Source organism: Harpegnathos saltator, unplaced genomic scaffold (assembly GCF_003227715.2).
Source record: "Harpegnathos saltator strain DR-91 unplaced genomic scaffold, Hsal_v8.6 scaffold844, whole genome shotgun sequence".
NCBI lineage: Eukaryota > Metazoa > Arthropoda > Insecta > Hymenoptera > Formicidae > Harpegnathos > Harpegnathos saltator.
In genome coordinates, this window is record NW_020230698.1 from 737,512 (window position 1) to 753,143 (window position 15,632).

General features: G+C 49.5%; 1 long non-coding RNA gene across 1 annotated transcript in view; it reads right to left on the reverse strand.

The window, feature by feature from the left end:
- Positions 1–13,916: 13,916 nt before the first annotated feature.
- LOC112590512 (uncharacterized) overlaps positions 13,917–15,632 on the reverse strand; it is a 47,152-nt gene continuing 45,436 nt past the window's right edge. The window contains exons 3-4 of the long non-coding RNA XR_003114274.1: positions 14,112–14,222; positions 13,917–13,960 (exon numbers count right to left, since the gene is read on the reverse strand). This is a non-coding gene — a long non-coding RNA (uncharacterized LOC112590512). The remainder of the gene's footprint in view (positions 13,961–14,111; positions 14,223–15,632) is intronic.

Below are 15,632 nucleotides of genomic sequence, written 5' to 3' on the forward strand. Positions count from 1 at the left end.
GGGATTTTCTCTGATCCGACGTATCGAGAGGGTCGCTCTTTTCGCGCGGAGGGATGCTCGCTCCCTCCCTCTCGCTCGAGAGAGAACGAGCTTAAGGCCGCGGCACACGGCGAACGTGTCTCCTCGCGTGTCGCGTCAACGGTTTCCTCGCTAGATTGTCACGAAACTGATCTCGCGCCCGAGGAAAAAAGCTACCGCCTGTCTGAGCCCGTGCTTTTTCTCGACGGATTAATTGTTTTACTTCTTCCGTACTTCGTACGGTATTGTCAATTTTACGACGGATTACGGACCCGTCGCGCGAACAGAACTTTTCCCTTCCTTTCTTTCGGTGCTGCGCAACGCGTAGTTGAGCGACTGACGCGTTGAGAACTCTCGCTTTTATCGCGATTTGCTGTCGGCGCCGGTTTATGCGCGAAAATACTCTGCACTGCGCGCCGTGTGCCGCAGGCTTTACACCCGTACCGAGGAAGTACGACATCTGTGCGTACATACGCAGCGAGCGTGCGAGCGTCTCTCGATGAGCGCTATGAGCGAGATGGGCCGATTGAATTTTTCCCAGGAGGGTCCAGCCTGCGTTTGAAGATTAGATTTTAAGCCGGCGCTCGCATGTATCCGGTTATCGAACATTGAATTTCCCTCCTGCGGGGCGTCCAGATTTTTTTTCCTTCCTTTGAAGTGACCAACGAGTCGCTCAAGTGTGTATAGCGTGCAATCGCTAGCGGCGATGTCGAGATACAGACGAAATTAATAGGCAAAGTATAAAATTAATTATCGCAGGATCACGCAGGATGACACGGGATATGTCGTGCGGGCAGTAACGATTTTTCTCCCAAATCTCTCCAAAAGCAGAACGAGCAAATCCCGGCCGATTCGTTCGCGATCGATTTGCCGCTGAAATTGCTCGAAATTATACGTAAGATGCCATCGACGAATTAACATTCCGAGAGGAAATCAACTCCGAATCAGTAGAAAACTTTGCCGTTCGGATCGACGTTGAGACGAGGGACGTTCTGTGTAAGAAATGACTTATCGCTGACGCAGGAGGGATTTTTCCAGTGGCAGCCACCGACGAGGAAAAAGAAGCTTAACGATTCGCTCCTCCACGGCGATCGCCGCTTACCAGTGTTTTCCTCGAGGACTTTTCCGCGAGGCGACGGCGCTCGCGGTTCCATCGCGCGAGGGATCAATACCGCCTCGCCCAACGAAAGCTTCTTTTATCCCGTATCGGGACACATTCTCGTCTCCTTGGGTTAGACGTGAGTGCCGTATCGCCGTCACAGCCACCCCCCCAATATAGATCGTTCTCCTCTGAGCGAAGTGACACGCCACTTTCGGCGGAATAGTACGGCTTGTACACAACATGTTCTGTCGTCTTATTCGCAAAATGTCCGACTGTATTTCGAAAGTACACTCGCATTTGCATGCGTTTCGTAGTCAAAGATCGATGAATCCCGCCGCGCGACACGTACGAGGGTAGTCCCAGAAGTACCTGAGCTAACAAAGAAAACACAAAAAATTTGGGAAAAAATATCTTCATTTCTCTACATAGTCTCCTCATAGCTCAATACACTTTTCAATAGCTTCGATACCCTGTTTATAGTGGGAATCGTCGTGCTCCTCAAAATAGCCATCAAGTCTCCATTGTTTTGACTGTTCCTTCGTCACAGGTGTGAAGTGACGGACCCATGTTTTATCCATGGTTAGGAATCGGCTTTATTGCTGCGAAACTTCGCGCCAAACACTCGATTGAAACATCCTCACGACGCTGTTTTTGTTCCAATCGCGGCACCCATCTTGCGCACAGCTTTCTCATGTCCAAATTTTCAGTCAACATGCGATGTACAGCACTTTTTGAAATGCCTACCATGTCTGCTAACCATGTCGCGCACTTTCAGTCGACGGTCATCCAATACCATTTTGTGGATTTTCTTCACCATTTCTGGCGTGGGCACCTCATTTTTGGTCGACCACTGCGATGTTCGTCTTGGCAGCTCGTACGACCTCGTTTAAACTCTGCCACCCAATATTTTACTGTTGTAAACGAAGGAGCAGACTCCCCCAGAGTAGAATCTAGCTCCGCTTTGATATTGGTTGGACTGAGGCCTTTCAAATCAAAGTATTGTATCACATAACGATGCGACCAATTTTTTCCATGTTTACAAATTCACTGAGAGCGTTCACTATTGATGGCTGCCAAACAAATACCAAACAGCGTAGCGTCGTCAAACTTCAAACTTAAGCTTTATAAGCTTGGTACTTTCTACCATAGTCATTCTTTTCAAACAACAACCGCTATCTATACGTCAGGTCAGCTACTTCTGGGACTACCCTCGTATCTTGCGAGAACTCGCCTCAGCGAGTCAACTTGCGCTCGCCAAGATATTCTTGAACAAGTTCCGTGTACAAGTTGAGAAAATAAAAGAGCCTGAGCGCAACGAGAAGACGTGATTGTTCACATCTTCATTAGTGTAACGACAATGTCCTCGTTTTTCACCCGTCGGAATATTCCGCAGATATTTGTGTGAGTAATTTATTCTTTTATTCTCCAGTTACGTGCATGTATACCCCCGCTTACGCCGGGTCGCTTATTTATCATAATCCTATATTATTTATTCCGGCCTTTGTAGCTTAAAATAACGTCTATTTCTTACTTACTTTAAGCTTATACTTTCCCATCGCACAAGTTCGCCGATGCGCTTCGACCGGCGATTCGATCAAACTTTCTCGATCTCGCAGCTGAATCCTACAGAGAGAGAGAGAGAGAGAGAGAGAGAGAGAGAGAGAGAGAGAGAGAGAGAGAGAGAGAGAGAGAGAGAGAGAGAGAGAGAGAGAGAGAGAGAGAGAGAGAGAGAGAGAGAGAGAGAGAGAGAGAGAGAGAGAGACTCCGTCGTTCCTAACGCCGATGAACTAGACGCGACCCGAACGAGTCGTCCCTTTAAAAAATGCAAATGCCACGTGCTCGCGAATACGTGCGGAAATCGTATTCGCGATGTCCAATGCGCGTCTGTCCCGAGTGCAGCAGCCTGAATATTCGAGAAGCCCAGGCGCGCCGGCTGGATGTAAAAGTAATAAGGCGTCTCGTTGCGACACGGATAAACTATATGTATGTGCCCGGGAGAAGTGAAACTAGTGATATTGTGTAGGACCAAGGCAGCCTTGTTCGTTTCTGGTCGAGTTGCTTTCAGAAAATTCTGACATTTCCGCGAGAGACGTTACTATTCTTTGCCCTCTGTCTATTCTCCGCGCGTAAGTAGCCCCTCCTTTAAATCAATTCTACGTCGTTCGGTTTGCGACCGAGTGTCGTCGAATGTTAAATGTTTAGTGTTGAACAACTCTATCAGAATTTTCACTCATTGTCCAAAGATACCTAAGGTGAATTGTCGAGAAGCTATAAAGAGAGAAGCTATAAAAGCGAGAGCGAATTTTGCCGGAAAGGAAACAGCCTTAACTCGCGATCGCTCAAAGATTCATGAGCGTGTGCGCAGTAAATTCGAGACACTTTACGCACATACACACTTTACACACCATCTGCCGCGGATCGCTAATGATACGTCAATAAATAATAAGTAAACACGCTGAGATCGCGGAGTTTCCGTAGGAAGTCGAACGTGGCGGTTCAACAGCAACCCCTTCGACGAAAATCGTTTACTCGGAACACGCCGCGGCAAATCGCACAAAATGTAACAAATTTAAATGCAAAGTTACGCCCGGCATACGGAGAGCGAGGGGTCGTAAGGAGAGTTTCGTGCGTGTGTACGCGAGACTCGTCCAAGTCAGCGAGACGACGCCAAGTTAGCGAGCGCGGTAATCAGCTGGTTGCCGAGGGACTGTTATGAGAAACGTGTCTGGCATGGCGTATACGCCGCGGTAATTAAATTGTTGCGCCTACATATATCCGTCTAGCGCGCGAGCGCGCTAAGTAACCTGTCGTCGGATTACGCGAGACACGTCGCCTCATTCAAAATCAATCCACGTCGGGCTACCCTAATTCGACTACCCCCCCCCCGACCAGTCGTTTCGCAATAGCCTGTGTAGACCAGGACACGTATCGACTCGATTTCTCCCGAGTTTCCACCTGAAAATACACGGTGCGACCAACCTCGCGACCGCGGAAATATTATTTCCGCCGAGCGCGATTACTATGCTTCATCGCGACGCGCAACGCATCGGGTCGAAAATGTCGTTACTGTCTACTTCACGCCGCAATGAACAGCGCGTATAAAACGGAGAATAGCAATTTTTCTCTTTGAAATACGCGACGAAATCGGCTGTCGCGTTATTGCTTTTAACGATGTCAGTCGGAATCCACGTCGCCCGTCGACAATATTATCAAATCTGATGAGATTATATAACGAGTAAATTTCAAATTAATGTAAGCGCGTAATCTCATGTAAAATCGGGCAATAAAAAATCAAAAGCTAACAATTGAATCAATATCAACAGACGCGGTCAGAAAGAACCTTTGCCTGAAGATACACAGGAAACTGTGCCGTCACATTTCCTGGCTTCTTCCCGAGGCAAAAAAACGAAAGCCCTTCTAGCTCTTTCTGTACGACACCTACACCCTAGCGAGCAATCGACGCTCATATCTGTTCCTCATCGGAGCTGTGCAAGGCGTCGTCGTCGGAGGTCGAGCAGAAACCTTCAAGATTCAAATTGCACTACCGAGTGTGTGTCCCAATGCGCGCTTGAAACTTCCCCGAGTCTTCATTGGTTCGCCGCCAAAGGAAACGCGGGATCGATAGAACTTCTCAATTTTCGTCTCTTTCCCAGAGTGCTCTCGCGGCAGTCAAAGAGAGATAGTGTGTGAGAGAGAGAGAGAGAGAGGGGGAGAGAGAGAGAGAGAGAGAGAGAGAGAGAGAGAGAGAGAGAGAGAGAGAGAGAGAGAGAGAGAGAGAGAGAGAGAGAGAGAGAGCAAACTGCGTTGTAATTCTGCGTGTTCAGGATCAGAGGTCAGGTCATAAAGCAAGAACGCGCACGGCCATAAAATCACTCACAAAACCGACGGTTTAGTTTGGCAACATCGTAACGTGGAGAGTAACTCGGGCCCGCGCTTCATTTGCTCGTTAATTTCATGCGCGTTTACCGGCAACGGCGTTCTCTCCTTCTTTATGACGCAGCGCAGTTCGCTGCTCTATTCGTTTTCGACCTTGCTCGAAATTCGCACATACACACACACACACACACACGCCCGTTTCGCAAGCGACACGCCAGCTCGGTTCCAAATCGGCGAATTCTCACGGGCGCACACTGATGACGATATTTGTATATCGAATGCGGAGCGCTTGGAATTGAACCGTTGGCAAAATCGATCGTAAATGCCCAACGACGTGAGGAACACAGCCGTGTAGCTTAGTAAGCTAAAAGTAGAACAACGATCTAATTCGACAAGCCAAAGTAAAGGGACACCCAACGTTCGGTGTACAAACTCTCACCTCGCGCCGCACATTGTATCGAAAAGTTTAACGGTGCTTCAATGCGCCAGCCGTGGCAATTTGAAACCATTCTTCCGCACGGCTGAGAGATCGCTAAATCATGAGTTTAAAACTACGGGGCGCCACTCTGATCACTCGGAAGTTTCGAGAAAGCTAACTGCAAAGTTCCGAGGGAACGTTATATTTTCGCAGCAACGGGATATTGGAAAAAGTAGCAATAACCTACGTAATACAGAGCAAACATTCGATACGTGATGTCACGATGAGCAGTCGCGGCGTGAGATTTACTCGTCATCCGGGAATCACGGGGGACGGAGGGGAAAATTACGTGCGCTCTCTTTTATTACGTGACGTTGAATTTCTTGTCTCCGCGGCCGTAGAGCGAGCCACGTTATTGTACTTGGGAGTCGGATTAATTCCCGCTCGCGCGGGCGCGACATGTCGCCGCCACGGTTAGTTACCCGGAGTTCCGTCCTGGGGGCGGGGGCAGGGGCAGTATCAGAAACAACGGATAGCATTGTTGCCCTGGAATGTCTTGAATTTCGTCAAACAGAGTGCGCACATCGGTGCCGATGCTCCGAATTCCCACTGTCGGTGATTGCATTATTCCGAGCGCGTCCTGTTGCATGGCTACTGAGCGCGGGCTTTAACCCGATGTATGCGGCATCCGCACGCATCGAGGGACCTCGCCAATCTAATCGCCTTTATCGAGTGAGCGTATAAAAAGAGAAAAAAAAGTCCCGCCCCGCCAAGGGAACCCCGACGCGAAATTTCATACACGCAAAGTGCCCCGCAAGTGCTTTACAAAAATAAATATTCCAACTCTGCGCTTTTTCCGCGCGACGTCGAACTAAAAAGCGGAGAGGAGATGCGACGACGACGACCCACGTCGTGGAACTCTTCATCGTCAGATGCTGTGTTCTCTTGTAAAAACGCGCGCGCGCGCGACGAAGATATTTTGTCCGTGCGCGCGCGTATATACGGGACGTAATTAAATTAAATTAAAAATATCCCACTGTGCCATCAGACGCCGCTCGTCCCCAGTTTGCGTTGATTAATCGCGCAATTACGGATAGAACGTGAGTCGCGATGAAAGGTATCGCGCGCTCGGTTGTTCTAAGGGTAATATACGTCTGTGTCCCGAGGGCCGTTACAACGCGCGGAATAGGATCGACACCTTGTCGCCGGCACTTCATTAATCACTCGTCCGACCTCTCGTCTTGTTCTCCCTCCCGCTCGTCGCTGCGCACGCACTTTTCCGCGCGAATTCGCGAAAAGTCTTCGGGACGTGGAGATGCGCTCACGAAAGCTCTCGACAGTCGTTCTTTTGCGGAAGAAGGAACAATAATTAGATCGACCGGCAGGAGGCAGCGCCGAAGGAAGGGACGCTACAGTAGGCTTAATTAGGTGATTGGTCTACCTAGGATCGATCGGACTGCAGGACGGCCCGCTGCTAATGCCGTTTTAATCAACCGACCGGTATGCGAGACCTCGTTAGGTTTCGGATGCCGGAGGAAAGTTCTGTATCCTTCGGCGGGCTTCGCTACGGTCCCATCCCCTAATTTGATGGAATGAATAAGTAAGAGTCCTCCCTTTCTACGTGGTCCTCGAGTCGGACGAAAAAGTTGGTCCTCCCTTTGTGTTTCTACACGATTTCGTGAATAATACGGATAACTTGTTACTTTGAAACTCTCGGTTCTTCAATGGCGCGACGTTGTCCGATCGAGTTGTTTGCGTTATAATCACGAGTACTAGCTAAAGATGAGAGAGAGAGAGAGAGAGAGAGAGAGAGAGAAGGTATTTTTCTACGAATAATATTTGAGCGTGAAGAAAAAATCGACTTTTCGGCTTTCCACGATCCCTTGAGCGGCAGCGAGATGGAAGCGGAAGATACGAGAACTGTGTGTTCTACACTAATATTTCAGATCAAAGGGTTGAATTTCCAATCGCGGCCAATATTACGAAGCATCTAGGAGCGCGGCGGACCGGTGTATGAAATTATGCGCGATCCCATCCAAGTGTACTCGCGATGATAAACGATAAAAGGGCGTTTTACTACTGCCATAAATGCAAAGGGCTGCGAGCAGGAAAGCGCTGCGAGAGAACCGGATTTTTCTCTGACGCCGGCACAGGAAAATTCGTCGCTCTCTTCTCTTCCTCTCCGTCTCTCTCTCTCTCTCTCTCTCTCTCTCTCTCTCTCTCTCTCCTTCTCTCTCGCTCTATCTATCTCGCAAGCCGAGTGAACCGACATGCTTTAAAGAGCTCAGCGATGCTCGTAGCTTCGAAACCGAGATCATCTGAAATACGGACACGCGTTATCGATATGCCTACGTGTCTTCCGCACACACTTGAGGACATATGCAGGAGGAGGAGGGGACGGAGGAAGGGTAATAGGGAGTACAGCAGACTGAGCGTCTAATCTGAGGTTTAACGTGCGCGGGTCGTCGGGCTCGAGCCCGCTAATGGAACGTTAAGCCAGCTGAGCCTGGGCTAACTTTGTACACCTTATCGAGCAAGGAGGTCTGATCGAAAGCTCTCGTTTACCTCGACGTCGCGACGCCTTGTTCCTGTCGATCAAACAGGTGTTCGCCTCGGGCGAGCGTTTACGACGGCGATCCGCTTAAGAGGTCTCGCGCGCGCACGCTTGCGCGTACGATCAAGGGTTGTTTCGTGGAGCGAACAATACGTCGTTCTTAATCGTGAAACGTATCCTGACACCGACGTTGACTGGATCAATAATTCAGAGACCGCGGTGAGAAACCGAGTTCCGTAAGACGTCACGTTCGGTGAGCACGACGAGATGACGTGTCTCGCGTATCGTTGAAAATTAATCGGCGATAACAGAGCGGTCGGTCGCGACAGGCGCGATGAGAGGCAACAATGCGAACTTGCTAAGCGACCCAATTGCGACGATACCGACTCTACTAATTGCGCTAATTAAGGCACAATGCTCCGCATCGTTTCGCGCGATTCGTTCACGCACAGTTTATTATCCTCCATTCATCCAGCCGGCGTTGTTGTTTGCGCTTCTAATATTTGAGACTGTCTGCCACGCACTTCCACCCTTGAATTCGTGCCTGGGACACTCGCGCGGCTAAAGTTCGACGCACGTCGAATTAATTCAACGAACGCAGAATCGCAGAAATTGAAGCGCGGATTGAAGCGGCGAGACATTATCGAGCGCGGCGCGCAACCTGCTGATAATAAATCGTGCCACGCAGCAGCGTTAGTCGAGTTACACGCGTAAGTTTGCCTACGTCGTGCCTAATTAAGTCGTAAAGCCATTTCGTGGAAGGTGTTCGCTTCTCGCGGCATGAGCCGCTTACGAAACCACAGATGTTGCCGCGTGATGTTTGCCTTTTCTGAAAGAGCAGCGCGTCGTGGAACGCCCGAGTGAGATGAGGTCGCGCGATTCGCCGCGTGATCACGAGGAGTTTCCGACTCGTCTCCTCTGTGGAAATCCGCCGCCGAACGAACGCTGGATCAGCGAGAAAATGTCGGAGAGAAACAGGGAACGAGAGGACGGGGGGCGGCGAAATGCTATTCGCGCGATTAGCCTTGCGAAGTTTCGCGGCCCGCTGAATTCGAATGGCGAGGTTAACACTTGAGATCGCGGCCAGTGGCGTAAAGGGACAGACACGTCGTTCTCTCGCTCGCGTCTGTTTGCGTTCCTCGATCTTATAATAGAGCCCGGCGACGATGTGATCTGGGATCACTGTAACAGTGGCCTTTGACCCGAAAACACCGGGGAACGAACCGATGAAAAACAACGATCGTTGTAAGAAATTGTAAGAAGCCCATGCTCGCGGTATTGCTAAAGGAGCAAAAGAGTACGAGAATATAGCTCTTTGTGCGCACAGCTGAAATGAAGCGTCGTCGCTGCGGAGTAAACAATGGAGAGATTATTTCCCGCTGATGGTAACGAATCGACCCCTGACCCTTGAGCCGCGTTACGCCACTGCTCTCGCGACTGTGCGCTCCTCGATTCGCGGGCATCGTGTATACACCCGGAAGAAGCATTAAATCGAATCGGGTCTAAATCGCGCGTGGAAGTCGGAAAGAGCTCGCAAGCACGAGGCGCCAGTTTAGGAGAAGAGAGAGAGAGAGAGAGAGAGAGAGAGAGAGAAAACTACTCAAGCTCGTACATTTATTTCACAAATTACAGCCGCGGTGCGGGGACCGTTCGGGCACACCTGCAGCTAAGGGAAACTTATGGCCTCGATCGAAGTCGTATATCGGGGCAGGAAGTATCGTGGATAAGTGTCCTCGCTTCGAGGAAAATCCGTTAAGCAGCGGGGGAGATATCGGCTGCTTCCCGGAGGAACTACATTTTCTATAGCGACAAAGTTACTCGGAAGATTGCGAAGCGCGCGCGCGGGCCTCCCGGAGCTGCCGAAAAATATGTCTCGATTTACCAATGAGATTACTCATTGGAAATAACAATGCGCAAACACAGATCGGATGTGCGTATTACCGCGGCGTCTATTGATGATGAGGTAAGACGTGGCTTTCGGGCTATGGCGGCGGGATCCGTCCGCGTCGAAATGTAGAGCAGCGGCGATCGAAATAACTCGTTTCCATAACGGACAATCCTAGCGCAAATCGATCGCGATTAAATCTCGTTCGCGGGTTCCATTTATGGATGAATATCGGAAAATCGAACTTGCCGAGATTTCGCTTATTAATAGCGCAATATTGAGTGGCAATTCAATAGTGCATCTAGCAAAGTTCCAACGACGTCGCGCTATCTTCTTAGCAGTAGAGAGCACCGCGAAATCCTGTTATCTACTTAGTATGAATAAATTTCAAGCTTCCGCGCTCGACACGAAGAAGCGCGACGTCATTACCATAGAATTTACTAACTATAAAATATGTCTTCCGCCGCTGATGTTCGTCGTTTTACGTGCTTAACGTGCTCGGATTTTTCCAAAGAGTGTCGCACCGTCCCGAAGATTCCCGGCGAGAGGAAACTTTAAATAGCAAACGGTGGGTCGAGTATCGATTCGCCGTCTAGAATCTCGTCGTGACGACGTCGCTCTCGGGAATCTCGAGAGGAAAGAAGCGCGAATTATGTGAACCGATTAGCGACGTGAGTCGATTTTTACTGCGCCCTTCGCGTGAAATTAAGATTATACGACGGCGGAATCTACGACGGAAATCATCGACGTGCGAAAGTGGAGCAGACTACGCGAGAACAGTAAACTCCAGATATATTCCTTCGTGGAAGCGAGCCGATGGGAATATAATCAGAAATAAAGTTACATCATTCATTTGCATGCCAGACACGAAGCCTGATTGACGAAGATCGCTTTCGGTAGAAAGTATCTCCGTCAATTAAACTTCCTCGAAAGTTTCCACCGGCAAGAAATTGATTCAAAATTTGCTCAAGGCTTCCCTTTAGACACTTTCTGCCAGGGTGTCCTATACGCGTTTTCCTGGGCGCGTGTAACTGGTGATAACAAATGATAAGATTATAATTCTTAACGATTAATATAAGAATTGAGACGACCGATAAGAGCTCGCTCTTCTATTTCTTCGTCGAATGGATCTCGTTCCTCCGGCTAAAGCGCACTTCAAGTTCAGCCTACGACCCAAGTAAGTCGGACCCAAGTTGCGTCATTCGGCAACCGAGAGGGGTTTATGTGTCGCCTAGAGCCCGTTCCGGCTCGTTTCCTCGGCGGATGCGTCATGGAATGACGCAGGAAAAGAACGAGATGACGAAGGGAGAAGTAAGGAGAACGGACGCGCGAGCAGTCACTGGGCTACTTAATTTGTTTCCTAGGGTGTTGCGCGCGCGGCGCGGCCATTAAGCGAGAATGGGCCAGCGCGATTTATGCGCGGCTAGATTATCTGACAGATAACCAATGGTGGCCAGATAACCGACGGAATTTCCGCGGCCGCTTCCCATACGGAGGACAGATCGAATTTATCACTATCGACCTACTTAGCGATAGCTCTCGGGGATGCGGTCTCCATAGGGCGACCGAGTAAACGAAACTTTTGTAATTGTTCCGTCGAATCGACCATCGCGGCTTCCCCGCCTCCCCTTTGTTGTCCTTTAACGATCATCGGATACATTGTCTCGACTTGCAAACGACCGACGAGGCGGAGTTGTCGAGAGCTTGCCTCGAACGTCGTCGCCGAGGGAACGTCGGGAGGGCTGGAGGGGGGGAGCGAATCGCCGATAAATTTTACGTGTTTTCCGCGAGATTATAAAAGCATAATTAATAATGGAAGATGTACGCACATCGACGAAATGTAGCGCACTCGATGCGTGCGTAATTACGAAGGCATCGATATGCAAAATTCATACCTCACGAATTTTATATACACGTATTCGTATGCGCGCTTATCTTTTATTAATTGTATTAATAAAATTTATGATAGAGTGGATAATGACAGCGTGGTATCGTGCGTATTTGATTAATTACACGAATCCGCAACGAATATTCGCGCGGATATTGTTATGGATATCGTTGCGCATTAATTCGTAACGAATACCTTCGATCAGATTTTAAAGCGATTTTTCTGATTTTACGTCAATCAACACGGCAGATAAAAAATATCACCGCGAACCGCAGCGGATTCGCACCGCGGTGCAAATCCGACGCGAAATTCATGGCGAGCGGCGCGCTTCTTCGTTTTCGGGGAAGATGTCAATATCCGCAGTTGAGGCTGTATTTTTTGCCGTTCGAACGAACCAGTATAACCGCGCTTTCTCGCGAAGGAAGCCAAAAGTTCGTTGCCAAAAGTTATAATGTTTACAGCCGACGGGACGCGGGAATTCGTCAACAATCGGACCTCTTATAATAGCGCCAATTCGCGTCTCTGCTGTTTTTCGTTCGTCAGGATTAATCGCGCGTCAATAACACGCCGACGCTATTCGATATCGCGAGTCCGCGAGGTTGACGCGGTATGGAATAGACTTGCGCAAATTACATGAAAAGATATATAAATTTCGGGGAAACGTGAGCGAAGGTAAAATAAATTGCTAATTCCTTAAAATGTCTCGCCGAGGCGAATAATTCCGCGTTATTAATGCAAATGCAAGCGGACGCGAAGTGCGGAGCCATTCCATTATCATCGTAAAACGTTATGAAAGGTTAAAAGCGCGCCGTACGCTCCCCGCTTCTAAAAATGTTTGCGCGTGTCGGTTAATTTTCGCAAAAGCTCAAATCCGTTGTTTTATTCAGGCACGATTAAAAAACGCAACCGAGATTAAAACGCGCGTGCGCGCGCGGCCACCGGCCGGCTCCCTGAGCGGTGATTCGCGATGCAGGCGAGACTTTTTTTGTAATTGTTCTATCGATTTCCTTCCGTTTCTGCCTTCCCACCGCGACTCTTTCTCTCTTCCCTTCTTTGAAAAATAAATGTTTCTCGTCGCGGGCCGATCGAACGTGCGCCGCCGACCGAAATTAAACGGTTAGGCGTGTCCAGAGTGTTCTCGTCGCGACAAACGAGCGTCGTAACACCTCGAGATAAATTGCGCGATTACGGTAAAATCTCTTCGCGATTAACGGACTCGCGTCGCTCGCGCGCTCGGCTCGAACGGAAACGGCGCTATGACAGACCTCCTCCTGATGTTTGGAAAATATAAGCCTAACTTCGAAGAGCTGTGGCGAAATTCTGTTGCGATCGAAGCTGCGACAAGTTGTCTCACTTCTCTCGCCCCGCGAATCTCCTGTTCGTCGCGAAAAACGAAACACGGCGCGAATTCGCAGAATAAGCCGTGGTGAATTGTAAATTCCCAACATGACCTTGGGACGCGCTGCGCGACGACGCGGTAGCAGGTAGTTTTAATAAGAGCAGCCAGCGAGCCGCCAGCGAGCCGCGAGCGAGTGAACGCGAATAGCAACAAAAGTCACGGTACACTCGCGTCGGCTTCGTGTTACTACGGTTTGTGTTTATCCGCCACGCGTATAAAACTACTATCGCGTTACTGAAGCCCGGGCCGCGCGGGGGTGAGGTTTCCTCGTGGCGAAGCGGTCGGTCGTTTGCTCCGAAAATGTTATATATTCGCCGAGAGAGTGAACCAAATCATCGTTACTTCTTCACACGAAGGAAGAAGAAGCTGCATCGATCCTCATAAACTTTAGGATATGAAGGAAGTTATGACCGTATCGATGTGTGCAAGAACACGCATGAGATGCGAGAATCCGGAATATAATATAATCTCCAAGTTATCCAGATACTCGTTTGTATCGTGAAATTCAAAAAAGAATCCGAAAAATCGTAATATTGAGGGAAATACGAGGTTGCAAAATGGTTCGTTCAAATTTCATACGAAAATACGTATGACACCGCGATATTTTCTATCGAAAATATCATTATGAAAAATATCAATTGCAGGATAGAGCGGCATTTCAAATGCCGCAATTGAAATATCGTGCGCAGACGAGGAAAAATGTTCCTCGTATGTGTCCCCAATTTTTTAAAGAATTAAAAAAACCCATCACCTTAAATCTTTTTTTCCTTGACTCACCGAAATACCAGGAGCTCAGAATCGGCCACGTTCTACTGCGGTTCTGGAAACAAAGGAAAATATGACATCGATTAGATGGTCAGACGTTCGACAAGAATTCCCTTGCGATCGTTGGAAAAAATCAACGATTTCGGAAACTATGGTGCCAGTTTTCGATCACAAAGAATCAAGTGCAAGAATTAGGATAAACTTACCTTCGAGCCGACTCTGCTCGGCCCGAACCGGATCCTCCAGTGCGGCATCCGCATCCATCGGAACTGCATCTCCCGGGAACCGTATCCAGTGTGTGGCCAGCTTCGGCAGATCTGAAACCAAAAACAAGTTCTGCGGTCAGTTAAAACGTCAACGTTCAATCGTATCGTAAAAATATATAGACAACATACGTGATATTTTGCTGATTAAAGGAACGAGATTGTACTTTTGCCTGAAATAAATGATAACAAGAGGCGACGGTTACGCTGAACGCCCGTGATATTAACTTCATACATTATTTCACACCATTGAAATTCTCTTTCGCGACATTTCAACACTGAAATACATAATTTCCCTGCGATATGACAGCACTCGCGGTAACCGTCGAAGCAAACAAGGAGATCGACTCACGATCGAGACCGAGACAGCCAATTTGCGTTGCCGCGAAGGAAGTAACGAAGGAAACAACATCTTTCTTAAAACAGACCTCAATTCAAATTACAAAACTATTCGATAAAACTAACCCCGCGCAGAGCGTGACTACCTAATCGTCTCAAACGACCGCGAAATTCAAGTTATCGCAATTAACTACTTTACAACTCATTCATTGGCGTCGTCGTTGTCAAAATCCCCAACGTCACCATCACCCCCAAATTGACTCCATGTAGCATCGCGCGTATTTCACGGCCGATAGCGCGATTGAACGTAGCGCGTTGTTCGACCTGCCAGAGCGTATAGTATTTTAGGTGGACAGTCGGCCGCGAATACGAAGGGAGGAGCGAGGAGAGCGGCGAGCGGCAGCAGGCGCGTATCACCTTTATACTCCTACTGCTCGCGAGTTATTTATTTTTATGGGGGTTTCCCACCCTAGGCCGCGCCACGCGGTCCTCCAGGACTCGAGGAGCGAGGACGAGGAGAGGAACGAGTTCGGATAGTCGAACGCGGACGAGGGCGGCGGCGGCGTTACGGTCTTCTCTCGTCTCCCGCCTGGCTCCTGCCGGAGATACCCCTCTCTGGCGGGGGTGAGAGAGGAGAAACCCCGTGCCCGCTTAATGGCGTTACGGGGTTGCCATGGTTACGGTGAACCCCATGGAACCGACCGCCACCGCCGCGCCCAGCGGAAAGCCCATTTATTCTGGAAAAACATTATAAGAACGGCGCGGCACGAGCCGCACCAAGGTCGTTACTCGCCGGCACTTGCATCCCTGTCTATATCCGCGCTCAACTGCACCGACGCGCGGACTTGCAGCCGGACATACTACGTGTCCTCGTGCGCAGCCGTGCGTCCGTATGTGCACGCGTACGCGGCGCGTCCGTGCGTTTTTCCGACACGTCGAGGAGACGCGCGACGAGAGGTCGCCGGAAGAGCAACCCTCGCCGCGGCGCTGGTGTACAGATTGCCGCGAGAGAGAGAGAGAGAGAGAGAGAGAGAGAGAGAGAGAGAGAGAGAGAGAGAGAGAGAGAGAGAGAGAGAGAGAGAGAGAGAGAGAGAGAGCGATGGAGGAGAGCACGGTGAGAACAGC